Genomic DNA, 14,290 nt, shown 5'->3' with positions numbered 1-14,290 from the left:
AGTAGCTGGGACTACAGGAATACGCCACCACTCCTGGCTAATTTTTCTATTTTCTGTAGAAACAGGCTCTCACTCTTGCTTAGTCCGGTCTTAAGCTCTTGGCCTCAAGTGGTTCTCTGGTCTCGGCCTCCCAATGTGCTAGGGATGTATGTGTGAGTCATTGTGCCTGGCCCCAGTTAGTTTTCTTTTAAGAATTCTGGGACGTAATTTATTTTATCCCACAGAGCTTATCAATGTTCTTTACCCAAAGCCCACCAGGAACACATCTGTATTTAAACAGGTTGAGTTTATTACTTGATGCAGGCAAGGAGAACACATAACATGGGGCACCGTGGGGCATCTTAGTAAGAGAGTGTTAGACAACTTGGGTTTGTGTTGGGTGTTAGGCGATTTGGGAGAGGGTTCAGGGAACTGGGGCTTGCTTTGGATTGGATGCTGTTAGGAAGTGATTCATAAACCTTATCTAGAAGGAAGGTAATCCACTGGAGGCTAAAGTCGTAAATGGTAATTTCTACCCACACTACCTAGAGTGAGGGGTGGGGCAGTGTTGGAAAGTATTGGCTTGGACAAGGTTCCTATTTTGTCTGTGTTGGCATGGTCATGGAGTGGTCTTGCTTCTGCCTTGATCCAACGTGGCCTTGTCTGGTGTTGATTTTCTGTAAATTATTCATGTTCAACAGGACAACACCAAGGCCCAGCTGACCGTACCAGGACAGCACCTGGATCTGAGGGGCTGCTTTTCACATTTTCAAACTAAACACTTTTTTCCAATCTCAAGCATTTTTGTGGGCTCATGAAAAGTTCCTAGGCCACAAGCACTGAGTCAGTTGTGCTTACAGGGCAAAATGTCTTTGAGGCAAGGACAGGCTCTCAGGAGGTGTTATGTAGAAGGATGAGGGCATCTCCTATGGCCCTTTCCATAAGTGAGGAAGACAATGAGTCCTCTGAGGAGAAAGGCAAGTCTTGGGATGTTCTGCTTCGGCTCTCCAGAGCACAGAGGGAATAAGTAAGATTTGGTGGTTTTCTGTGTGCAAGGGGAAAGGAGAGGGCCTGGTGGGACCCGGCATGCCTGGTGTGAAGAGAAGGTAGGATACAGCCGAGCTCTTTATAACACCAAGACAGACTTTCTCCTGTGTAACTGTCTTTTGTTTTAAAAAGAGCAAAGTCATTGCTTCTCCATGTCACAAAGCAAATCCGGGTATCATTAAAAGCATGTTACTTTAGTTCTTGGTTTTCATTCATTTTTCTCCCCTTAAAATTCCTAGAAACTTTATTGTTCATAACATGTTTTTTCACTTGTCTCCACCCTCCACTGTTTATATGGAAACTTTTTACTTCCAGAATAGTTGAAAGAATGAAGCCAGCATACCTTTCATCCAGATATCAACAAATGTTAGTTTTGCCACCTTCTCTCTCTCTCTGCCAAACCATTTGAAAGTAAGTTTTAGGCTTGGTGCCTGTAGCTCAGTGGCTAGGACAACAGCCACATACACTGGGGCTGGCAGGTTGGAACCCAGCCTGGGCCTGCCAAACAACAATAGCAACTACAACCAAAAAATAGCCAGGCATTGTGGCAGGTGCCTGTAGTCCCAGCTATTTGGGAGGCTGAGGCAAGAGAATTGCTGAAACCCAAGAGTTAGAGGTTGCTCTGAGCTGTGACACCACAGCACTCTACCAAGGTGACCAAGTGAGACTCTGTCTCAAAAAAACGAAAACAAAAGAAAGTTTTAGATATCATGGTATTTTACCCCTAAATATTTCACCATATATCTCCTGAGATCAGGGTCACATTTTCCTCCACAATCACAATCACATGTAGGTAGGTTGTTTGTGTATTTGTGTGTATGTGTGTGTGTACATATGTACAGTACAAATCTTCTGAGTGATTAGAGGATGAAAATGTCAACCTGATGCCCTATCACTCTTGGATTTTTTAGGGTAGATTTCTTACAAACAAGGATATTCTCTACAGAATCACAATTATAAGAACCAGGAAATTAACAGTGATACATTACTACGATCGAATACTCTGATCTCATTCAAATTTTGCTGGTTATTTCAATTATGTGCTTTATAGCAAAAAACTATAGTCCAGATTTACCATTAATTCAGTTTTCATGTCTCTCCAGTTTCCTTAGGCCTGAAACTATTTTTCACTCTTTGCTTCACTTTCATGGCCTTGACACTTTTGCAGATTACAGGCAGGTAATTTTGTAGAATGTCCCTCAGTGGAATTGTCTGATGTCCCCTGACAGTGAGATTTGGGTTTTGCATCTTTGGCAGGTCATCTCAGAAGTGAGGCAGGACTCTTCCCATTGGATGCTGTCAGGTGGGACATCACTTCAGTTCATCGCATGATTGATGGCCCTTTATGCTGATACTGGGCTGGGGGGTTTGGCACCGGGGCTAGTGTGTGGAGGAGGAGGGCACGCAAGCCCTGAGGCATCAGAGCCCAAGAGGAGCAGGGACATATTCTGTGTGGCAGGGCATCTTGGCACAGAATGATCTTCTAGGCTTGAGAAATCAGGGTCATTGCCCTGGTCTTGGGGCTTTGGGGAGCCTGGCTGTGCCTTCTTGGCTGAAGTGGGAGAAGTAGCTAATCTGCATCCCGCTGAAGGTCACAGTGGCACCTGTGTACCCTCCTGTAACACAGCTGTCTCTCCTTCATTTGACCAGCTCTTACCTAGTTTGCACCTCATGTTCTTAAAACAAGTTACTGGTCTCCGGCTGAAATCTGGACTGCAGCATCACTGATTTTGTAAATAACATTTTATTGTAACACAGCCATGCCTGTTCATTTATCGTCTATGGTTGTTTTCACATTGCAACAGCAGAGTTGAGGAGTTGTGACAGAGACAAAATGGCCTACAAAAGCTGAAATATTTATTATCTGACCTTTTATAGAAAAAGCTTCCTGACCACTGGCCTAGACTAGAGGTTGTGCCTTCTTAGTCCATGCTGTTCTCACTGTAGCCTGGACTTGCTTATTACAACAATTCACTTTCTCATGAGACTCCCTGAGGCCATGGATGCCAATGCTGCAGCTCCAGTGCCTTGAAACAGAAATGCACCTGCCATATAATAGGCGCTCAATAAATGTTTGTCTAGTGAATGGAACTACTGCCTGGTTCCCCCAGCCCCTGAGCCTGCACCCAGTTCCACCTTAGAATTATTTTGGTGAAGAACTCAAGATATAGACCACTGGGGAAGGCTTGCCAAAGATGCTGCTGGGTGTGGGGGGTAAGAGGCTATGTCCCTCTTTATGTTGAGACCTTCGGAAGCTAGTTCTTCCCCTGGGTTTTACTTACGTTCCCTTTTCAGAAATGAGTCATCAAATTAACTATTGCGAGTAAGAAGAATGTTTTAAAATCATGAGACAAGAGTAATGGCAAATTGTAGAATTAGAGCTAGAAGGAAACCAAGTTCATCTAAAACAACCCCTTAGTTTATCAACTAGGAACCTGAGGTTTAAAATGGCAGAAGCCAGTTGTGTGCCGGTAAATGTTTAGCAAGTGGCTCTCCAGTGGCTGTATTATAAAATTTGCTGATGTAAAAGCTATGCAGCACACACAACTTAGAGCAAAATAAAATATATCACACACTGCATTTTACATTCTTTGTAGCTAAGTGATTTCCATAGCATGTTTTTGTTGATTGTACCAAACTCGTGTATCCATACCTAACTTCTGGTTGCAGGTGATAAACTGCTATAGTTCCAACATAAAGATATTTTTGTTCACATGAGGCGCAGACAAGAGGGAAACAACCAAGACTTCTGTGGGAACTTGTTCATTGATGATGGGAGTGACTTATTTGCTGTATCAGAAGATGGTTTTCAAATATTACAAGAATATTTTGTCATCTTGGGGGGGTGGCATTCTCAATATAATGGCCATAGACTCTACAAGCCTTTAAGTTTTATCTACAGAATTAACATTTCTTCCTTCTTATCTTGATTTAGCGTTTACTGATTTCCATGGTCTAAATATACCTACTATGGCCGACTTCAAGTCACCAGTATGACTCATAAACATGTCAGCAGGAGGGGACACATGGCAGCACACTATATGGTATTGCTATCATACGACACAATAGATAAAACTAACTTCAAGAGCATAGGTAGCTATAAGATGTAGTAAAATAACTTGAAAGTGCCAAATTCAGCACTTTCTTTTTCTTTTTTGAGACAGAGTCTCATTCCACCCCCCTTGGTGGAGTGCTGTGGCATCATAGCTCACAGCAACCTCGAACTCTTGGACTCAAGCAGTTCTCCTGCCTCAGCCTTCTGAGTAGCTGAAACCACGGGTGCCTGCTACAATGTCTGGCTATTTTTTAGAGAGTGGGTCTTGCTCTTGCTCAGGTTGGTCTTGAACTCCTGAGCTCAAGCAATCCACCTGCCTTGGCCTCCCACAGTGCTAGGATTACAGGTGTGAGCCACTGTACCCAGCAAATTTGGCACTTACTAACTTTGCTTTTAATGTAATGTATTTGATTTAATTTTATAGTTTATAGGATTTAATTTTTTCAAAATGGTTGCACTTACCAACTGGCTCACAAACTTCCTGAGAATTTACCAATATGCTCTCAGAAGCTGAGCCATGCACACCTTTGTTCCAGTTCCGGTCTATAGGAAGTCTTCCATAGAACCAGTGTGTAGATGAAGTCTGAAGGCCGTCTGCTTGAGAACTCTCTGTCTCACTTGGCTGAGACCAGTGTTTCTGTTCTATTCAGGCCTTCAACTGATTGTATGAGATCCACCCACATTATTGGACAATCCACTTTACTCAAACTCCACAGGTTTAGATGTTAATTTTATCCAAAAACACCCTCACAGAATGATGTTTGACCAAATACCTGGGCACCCCATGTCCTAGCCAAGTTGACACATAAAATTAACCATCACTATTCCTGCTGTCCTCCCCCTCCACACACCCACAAATTCCACTGGAAGTCTGTGAATCCCAGCCACTCTTACTTCTCAAGCTGCACCCTCGGAAGAACTCCAAAAATAGGGCAAGCATAGGCCACTGTATTTTGAGCATTAGACAATGCATCTTGGCCATTCAGTGACCTCTGATGAAAACACCCTCTTCTGGGACCCAGCCAGAAGGAACGAAGAACTTCTGGACACTAGTGGACATTGTGGCTCCAGGAGAGGCTAAAGCAGAAATGAACGAAACAGTCTGAGCGGAAAGCCAGCTGGAACCGTACCTGGCAACAGTCACTAGTATACAAAAGTAATGTTCTTCCCCTTCCTACCCCACCTAAAACCTTTCAAAGATAAGCCCTCTTGCCCTTTGGGGCTAAGGCTTCTTGAGTCTCAGCCTGCATTCATCTGGGTGCCAGAAAAACTGTAACTATTGCTCTACATCTGGCTTTGTGACTTCATTGAGTCACCTGCTACCTTCCAGCATCAGGTTATCCAGCTAAGTGGTAGAAAGACTCTCCTTGGTTTCTCCAAAACCACCTCTGCCTTTCTGGTAGATCTTCTGAGCAGAAATGCCTTCTGCAACACGCTTACTCCAACTGGATGTGAGGGAAGAGGTGAACTCACTCAGACACAGAGAAAACTAAACTCCCAAACTAAAGGGGCTGCAGTACTATGCACCCTTCCTCTGACATGAGTGTTTTGGTATTGTCTTCCAAACCACCTCTGTGGCCTCATTTCATCTCTCGGGGATGGTCTGAGCCGATCCTGACAGCAGTGATGTAGGCGCTTGGAAACCTGTCAGAATCCCTCAGAAGCCTTCAACTGGGGGACTCTCCCAGCACCCCTGGGGGGGTCAAAGTGGAGGACAGAAGGGCACCTTTCCTGTCTGCTCTGACTCACTGGAACTGACAGGCAAAAGACTGGGTCTCCAAGCAGGCAGGCACCTCTGGTTTCAGGCAAGCATGTTATCTGCAAGATCACCTCATCTTAAACTCATTCTTTGAGTCTTCTACCAAGTCTTTTTATTTTCCTTGTAAGTAAAGCACATCAAATGTAAAGTCTTATCAAAAGTTCCCAAAGCAGATTACAATGTTAATTGCTCTTTGCTTTCTTCTAGTACAATCCAGCCAGTATCATCACATCTGATTTAAGAAAGTATCTTGTTGAGATGAAAGCTAAACTTTCCCTCTTTTTTCCTCTCCACCCTTCTTTTCTTTCCATCTCCCCTTCCCTTATCTATTTATTCACTCACAGCTCTTTATCCAAAAGGTATTTATTGGGCGGCACCTGTGGCTCAAAAGAGTAGGGTGCTGGCCACATATGCCAGAGGTGGCAGGTTCAAACCCAGCCCCGGCCAAAAAAACAAAACAAAAAACAAAAGGTATTTACTGAGCGCTACACCTATAATTAGGAGTGTAAGGATGAACGAGAACCTGTTTTTGCTTTTGGGATGATCACCATCTACTGGGGGAGATGAAATAAAAACAGACCTTTGCAGTGCACTGTGGTGAAAACTGTAACTCAAGCTGCACTGTTCTGGGGAAACTGAGGCAGGAATCCCAAGTCAAGTCATGTCAAGCAGGTTCTTGAAAGATGAGCTGGAGTTTTCTAGACTTACATAGAGCTGGAGGTGGGGAAGTGTCCAGGGAGAGAGATGACAAAATGTTCAGGGAGAGAGATGACATGATAATGGGAAGAAAATGGGGCTCAGGTTAATTGGAGATGATGTCTGGCCTGAGGCCACTCTGGGGTTCTTTATAGCATCCAAATCCTTTGTAGTGAAGCAAGAATTTTTGTTCTTTTTTCCATATTCTCAGAACTCCCTTCCCCTATATCTCATTGCTTTGCCAACACGGGGCCTGATGTCTTTGCCCTCGGAAGCATCTTCTTGATGCACGGCAGCCTCTCTCCATGGACATCGCTGACCTTGGCCTGGTCCAGCTTTCCATCTTAGCTGGGGCTGAGGGCTATGAGCAATCCTGTGATGAATTCTTATGACCCAAAAAGAGCTGCCGCGGGAGCCAGCTCCCCGTCTGAGGTTTACGTGAAATATGGAGCAGTGATTCACCATTACTCAGAAAGCTTGTCAGTTCATCAATTTAAAGCAACTCCGTTTCCTTTGCTTTTGAAGCAACCAAACTGGATGGTGCGTATATCTTGGAGCAGTCGGGTAGGGCACTAAGCTCAGGCCTGTGCAGGTTCGTGTCCCATTAGTCTGGTGAGGGAATGCTTATGCTTTTGTGCACCTCTGTAAAGTAGGCACGTTGACGTCCTTTGGGAGCAGCGGGAGTGTGAAAATGTGGCTGTGTTGCCAATAATATGGGAGGAGGATGAAAATAGCAGATGAGAGTTGTGATTACGGCCAACAGAAATAGGAAACTGCTGCTAGGTCATCGCCTTACCCAGCACTGGCCTATTAGCTGTCATTAGCCCTAATCCAGGAAACAATTTGCATCCGTTGAAATCCTTATAAAATTGGATTTCTGCCCACAGACTCGTCATTCTGCTTTTTCTCATGGATTACAGAGAAAGTGGCGTTTGAACTACTCTTAGGAGACAGCGGGTATGGTCCCTCCTCCTAGCAACAATGTGGCCAGCAGCCCGTGTTATCACCAGGCAGAAGAGACTTCTGAAGGTCGTCCTGTCTTGTCTCCTGCCAAACGAACTTCACCATCCCCCAAAGCTGGGTGGTCGTAGAGTTTCTATTGGAATCTTTCAGAGAAATCCTTTCTAGGGACTGCATGACTTTCAAGCATGGAATGTCTTCTAAGAGGCATATATATATAATTGGATGTCCTGGAGATCCAGCTTCAGGATGTGAACCTTCTAGCCCTGCAGTCTCCAACCCCCCCGGCCTCAGCTCCCACATGGGAGGAACTACACAAAGGTGTGAATACTGAGATGTGCAATTCACTGGGGGACATTGTTTGAAGGCTACCACAGTGGGAAAACTTAAGACATAACTCATCTTGCACTCTAAATCTGTGGTCCATAAATCCCAGGCCATGGACTGGTACCAGTCTGTGGCCTATTGGGAACCAGGGTGCCCAGGAGGAGATGAGAAAGTGAGGTCCATTCACAGATGCTCCCTATCACCCACATCACCACCTGAGCTCCACCTCCCCGTCATACCAGCCAGGGCATTAGGAAATTGAACCTTACGGTCAACTGTGCATGTGAGGGATCTAGGTTGCGCTCCTTATGAGAAACCAATGCCATATGGTCTGAGATAGACATGTCATCCCCAAACCATCCCCCTGCCCACCAATCCATGGAAAAATTGTTTTCTAGGAAAACAGTCCCTAGTGCCAAAAATGGCTGGGGACTGATGTTCTAGCCCAGGTGCATAAGCCATTTAGGGTAGGTCTCCATGTTGGGTGACCCACTTCCTAAATTCCCCCTGGCTTCTATCTGCTCCACGTCTCCTATGGGTCAGTCTGAATCCTCTTCCTTTTACACAGATCTTCTGAATTTCCCCCTTTCAAGAGTTGTCTGGCCCATTGCACATAACACCAGATTTCTGGCTAGATTGCCTCAGTTGGGGACCTGCTCTTAGGGCGGGTATGCTCAGGCCTGCTTACAAACATTTCCCAGCTCCAGATTCTCTCTTTCTCATTCCTTCCCTTCCTTATAGAGTTAGTATTCCACGTTATGAGGAATGTTAAGAACTTTTATAAACGGATCATGAAAGACATTTGAAGAACTTCCTCTGACCCTCTGCACTAAGGTCAAGTATAACTCCAGAATGTCTCTTTTTGTTTTCAACTCTGACACAAGGACCTCCGTGGTACTTCCACTTAAAAATCTGAGAAAACATCTTTGTGATGCTACTTTCTCCTTCTCCCACTCCATTTATGTCCAGCTTTGAAGGTCTACTCCATCAAATAAGGCCTATCTTTTATTCATATTTAACTTACACAAATCTTCCTCCGTCCTGATCAACACTCACAGAATGCCATCATCCTTTGACACATTTCAGGACCCAGTTGTTTTTGCCTGTGTTACTCATAGTTGTCTTCGATTTTTGGTTTGCTCACCTCAATCAGATTTCACTTCCGCCAAAGCACTGATGCCACAGTGGGATAGTCAGACCCACAAGTACACGGCAGGGGAGAACCTCTGAGCAGTTCAAGGGGATGTAGGGGAATTTGGGCCCCAGCACCAAGTTGTCTAGTCCCTAAGCTGTGGCTGACCTGAGACTGGGCTGGTACAAGACCATCTACTTCACACTTGCTGGGCTAGGCCAAGGCAGTGAGCATAGCATCTCACTGGAGTGCAGGTGTCCAGCCCCCCACCTATGCCCCCTTGCTCTGAGCAGACCCTCAGGGGCTCCTGAAAGTTCACCTGCTTCATCTTATCCCCAGCACTACCACCGACTCACTCTGTGACTGGTGCCTCTTCTGAACAAAGGCCATTTTAGAAACTAGTGAATGGGGGATGGCTAAAGACACAACTGAGTTAGGTTTTGTTGACTATAGTCCCTTTGGGAAAAAAAGAAAGCAAAGGCAAGTTCAGCTGCATGCCCAGGTGTTCCCAGAAATGCTGGTCTTTGGCAGATCTCTATTGGCTGAGCAAGTCCACCTGAAATATTCCAACAGAGCACCTGAAACACAGGAAAAGCATAATTAATAAATGAAGGATGCAGTGACCCAGGGGCACTTGTCACCATGAGATGCAAGTTAGCTGGAGAGCCCACCCCTAGAAAAGAGGCTGGATTCATGTCCCACCTGTGCAGTCTTGGGCAGGTCGCTCCACCCTTCCCAACTCACCTGATGAAGGAAACAAAACTGTCTTCCACCTAAAGACACAGGCTGGGCAGCATTTCTGAGGGTCCTCTCAGCTCTGAAAAATCTGTGTCTATGAATTATACTTACTTTTCTTTTGAGCAACTGACTCTTGTTTCATGCTGATTTGGCTGTTGAGGGATGACAGGGATTATTCAGAACTATCAGAAGCACCATCCTTTCCTTATGGAAAATGGAAGGGAGTTTGCCTTGGTCTGTTTGGGTTGCTGTAACAGAATACTGGGTGGCTTAACAACATGAGAAATTTACTCCTCATAGTTCTGGAGGCTGGGAAATCCAAGATCAAAGCAGATTCAGTGTTTGGGAAGGGCTCACTTTCTGCTTCAGAGATGGCATCTTTCTGCTGTGTCCTCGCATGGTGGAAGGGCAAGGGGGCTCTCTAGTCTCTTTGTAAGGACACTGAAACCATTCATGAGGGCTCCACACCCATGGCCCAGTCACCCCCAAAAGGCTCCATCTCTTTTTGCCATCACCTTGGAGATTAGGATTTCAACCTGTGAATATTGGTAGGACACAAATATTCAGACTACTGTAGAGTCTGAGGGGATGCCAAATGAGAGGGGCAGGGGAGGAGGAGGTCAGGAAAGGCAAGTGGGAGGGGACAAGAGGAAAGAAAAGGGGAAGAGGAAGGCAAGGGGAAATGAAGAGAAAGAAAAAGCATCCAGTGTCCCTAACAGGGGCTTTCTGGGTTGGGCAGTTTGACTGATGGAGCCCTGGGCTGACCAGTATTGATGTCTTGTCTTATTCAATCTCTATCAATTTCTAATTTTCTCTGACCCAAGAATACTATTTGTAGGTCGATGTTATGAATCCCAAGCAGACCCTAAGAAGAAAGTTACAATGACCCTGTTTAAGTTCATTCCTAGGACCAGAGAAACAGCTCAGAGTACATTTCTGCTTAGTCCTCAATCAGCGGCATGATCTCAATACTAATGATACCTTCTCTTCATCAAACACTCATAATGAAGCAGACCCTGTCCTGCTCTTTCACCAGCACACCAACCCTATGAGGTAGATACAATTAATATCCACATTTTAAAAAATAACTTAGCTAATAAGTAGTGAAATCTGGAAATAGCTTATCTAACTCCAGAGCGAAATTAATATCTATGAGAGGTTACAGGCTTCTTAAACGAGAAACTTTGTCTTCCCAGGGCCAGGCCTGAAATAGCATTAAGTGTTCATGGGATGAATGAATGACTGAATGATGAAAGGCAATGAAATCGATGATTGTAAGGCTCATAAGAAAATTTATGTCCTGTCCCAAGAATCACATTTCTTTAATAGATTTCCAAAGAAAATTCTAAAAATAGAGAGGGTTTGTTTTTCAGCAATGCCTATACGTAAATGCAAGTTTTTATTTTTGCAACCACAAAGGGCCCTGAGTTTCCCTTGTGAATGAGGTCAGCATCCTGAGGTTTTCAAGAGAAGCCCAACCCCAAGACTCATCAGATCATGGTGGCTCCCTTCCCAGCCCACCCTTGCAGTGACCTGCACCTCTGAGCTGTCCTCAAAGACACGCTAAGGAAACACATTTTGGAAGGAAGGATGTAATGGAGCCCAGGGTCCAATTCTGCATTTGGCCAGCCTCCAAGGACACTGTATATAAGTCAGAAATGTGCTTTCTAGTTGATTCCACAGGATGCTGGATTCAAAAGAGTTGTCCTTCTTATCTGTTTACCCCATACCTCTTTGTAATAGGCTTTTCTTTTCCAGAAGTTTTATATATTTTTTTCCCTGGCATTTTGTGTTTTGGTAATTGACTACAAGAATAGTTCTATAGCATAAATCAACAATGAAAAACAAATTACCCCTGCCTACATCCTTTCATTGCCTTTTCATTTCTAATGATATTTTCTGTAGGATGACTAACCCAGACTGACGTAATTTATCAATTGATTTTGACGATGTACATTAGAAAATGCGTTCTGCAGGCCTCAGCAGGCCGCCTTCCATGTGGGCCACGTTGCTTTAGAAAACCTGTTAGTGCAACAGAAATAACTAAAGCCCAGCCTTTTTGCTGAGAATATTAGAGCCGGTGGTAATTACTTTATTAATCATAAGGTGAAACCACACGCTTATGCCACGGCAGCCATAAAATAAGTGGTTTTATGGCAAATGTAGTTAAAAAGAAGTGACAGATTGGATTTATAGAACTCAGTAGTTAAAAGAAAAAAGAAATTATGCATACAGCAATTTTCTTTCTTTGGTTAAATGTTCATTAAACCAAATACTGCTAAAAACCATTTGTAACCAATTCCCTGGTGGGTCCATGTCCTAAGAGAATTTATTTTAAAATACACATTAAAGCTCAAGTTTGCCTTTTTATTAAAAATAAATATAGTGAGTTAACATTTCATCTCCCAAGGGAAGCGAGAGAGAGGTGCGATGTGCCGCAGGAAGGATTCTGCAGCCTTGTGTTTAGGATTCAGGTTGTGGTGTTGATGTCGGCCATCTTTGAGGGCAGCAGAGTTCAGAGGCTGTGGTCCAGATTGAAGCCCAAACATAGCCACTGTCCCAAGGTAGGGACACCACAGTGATCAAGATCATCACATAGGCTGATGTTTACCCTTCTTTTGCTAGGTTAGGTATTTCACTTTCCTTAAAGTCAGTGTTGTTTCTAAGTAAATAAAAAAAATTATGGGAGGATGGGTGTGGTGACTCGTGTCTATAATCCTAGCACTTGGGAAGCCAAGGCAGGTGGATTGCCTGAGTTCAAGAGTTAGAGACCAGCCTAAGCCAGAGTGAGACCACGTCTCTAAAAATAGGCAGGTGTTATAGCAGGTTCCTGTAGTCCCAGCTACTTGGGAACCTGAGACAAGAGAATCACTTGAGCCCAAGAGTTTGAGGTTGCTGTGAGCTATGACAGCACAGCACCCTATCGAGGGTGACAAAGTGAGACTGTCTCAAAAAAAAAAAAAGTTGAGGTGGTGCCTGTGGCTCGAAGGAGTATGGCGCTGGCCCCATATGTTGGAGGTGGTGGGTTCAAACCCAGCCCTGGCCAGAAACTGCAAAAAAAAAAATGTTACGTTTCCACACATATTCACGGCTTTCACACATTGAAAAAAAAAAAAAAAGGAGAGAGAGATTTAGCATTCATCAATGTTTTACTTTTTGTTACTAATCATGATTAAAACCGTGTGTGTGTGTGCATGCTTGTGTGATCAGACGAGAGAGAGAAAATTAGCATTTGTTGAGGGCTGACTGCTTTCCAGACACTTTCTTTATCAATCTATCTATTAAAGACTATCTCGTTTAATATTCCAAACAGTTCTGTGTTATAGATAGCATTACCCCATGTTTATAGGACAAACCTGAGGGTCAGTCATCTCTTTCTTATTTTATTTTATTAATTAATTAATTTATTTTTATTGATGGGCATTCATTGAGGGTACAAGATACCGGTTACACTGATTGCATTTGTTAGGTAAAGTCCTTATAATTGTGTCTTTTTTTTTTTTTGCAGTTTTTGGCTGGGGCTGGGTTTGAACCTACCTCCTCTGGCATATGAGGCTGGCGCCCTACTCCTTTGAGCCACAGGCGCCACCCCTGTATTTTTTTTTTTAATTATTTTTATTAGACACCAACAACTTTGTACATTGGTGCATTTATGGGGTTCAGGGTACTGCTTCGATATACAATGTGAAATTCTTACATTGAACTAAGTAAACCATTCATCACAATTATACTCATTTCTTAATAGTTTTGAAATGTACCATTGCATCATGCACATTAGGTGAGGTGCCCCCGAGTCATCTCTTTCTGAAGCCAGGCCTATAAAGTCCAGATCTGGGTTTCTGACTCATAGCCACGAGATTCCAAAATCCATGTCCTGTAATAGGATGTTTTCAATTAAAACACAAAATTATTGAATGCTGAGCCCTGGCTGATTTCATAAAGCAAAATGATAAGGTATATTACTGACCTCGCTTTGCAGGTGGACTCTCAAAAGAAGGAAAGTTCACAAGGTCACACAGCTAGTCAAAGACTTCAAACCCAAATCTGTTCACAGGCATCTACAGCTACTTCTGTACGGACCTCTCTAACCAAATAACTACCTGTCCTAGGAACTATCTCTACGTATTAAATCTCTCCTGGCTAAAAGTTATATATATATATATATATATATATATATAACCTTTATTTATTTATTTTTATATTAAATCATAGCTGTGTACATTAATACTATCATGGGGTACAGTGTGTTGTTTCTATATAGAGTTAAAAATATGGAATGCTTCACGAATTTGCGTGTCATCCTTGCGCAGGGTCCATGCTAATCTTCCCTGTATCATTCCAATTTTAGTATATGTGCTGCCGAAGCAAGCACTAAAAGTTTTTTATTTTAATTTCAAAATATTACGGGGGTACAAATGTCACATAACATGACTTATGTTATGCTTGAGTCAGGGCTCTAAGTGTGCCCGTCACCCAGGCGGTGTTCACTGTACCTGTTAGGGAGTTTTTGTCTCCTTCCCCCTCCCCTCTGCTTAATTTCCACCGAGTTTTACTTCGCTCTGTGCACACGTGTGCTCATCAGTTAGTTCTCATTTAA

General features: G+C 43.7%; 1 non-coding gene across 1 annotated transcript; it reads right to left on the bottom strand.

Annotated features, from left to right (window-relative positions):
• Positions 1 to 13,958: 13,958 nt before the first annotated feature.
• LOC111727761 lies at positions 13,959 to 14,065 on the bottom strand. The gene has a single exon (XR_002775233.1). It is a non-coding gene; the product is annotated as a U6 spliceosomal RNA (small nuclear RNA).
• Between the last annotated feature and the right edge of the window lie 225 nt (positions 14,066 to 14,290).

This window comes from Otolemur garnettii, unplaced genomic scaffold (genome assembly GCF_000181295.1).
Source record: "Otolemur garnettii isolate 467f Iridium unplaced genomic scaffold, OtoGar3 scaffold00121, whole genome shotgun sequence".
NCBI lineage: Eukaryota > Metazoa > Chordata > Mammalia > Primates > Galagidae > Otolemur > Otolemur garnettii.
Note: the sequence above shows the minus strand (reverse complement) of the source record. Positions and strands in the feature narration are given on the sequence as shown.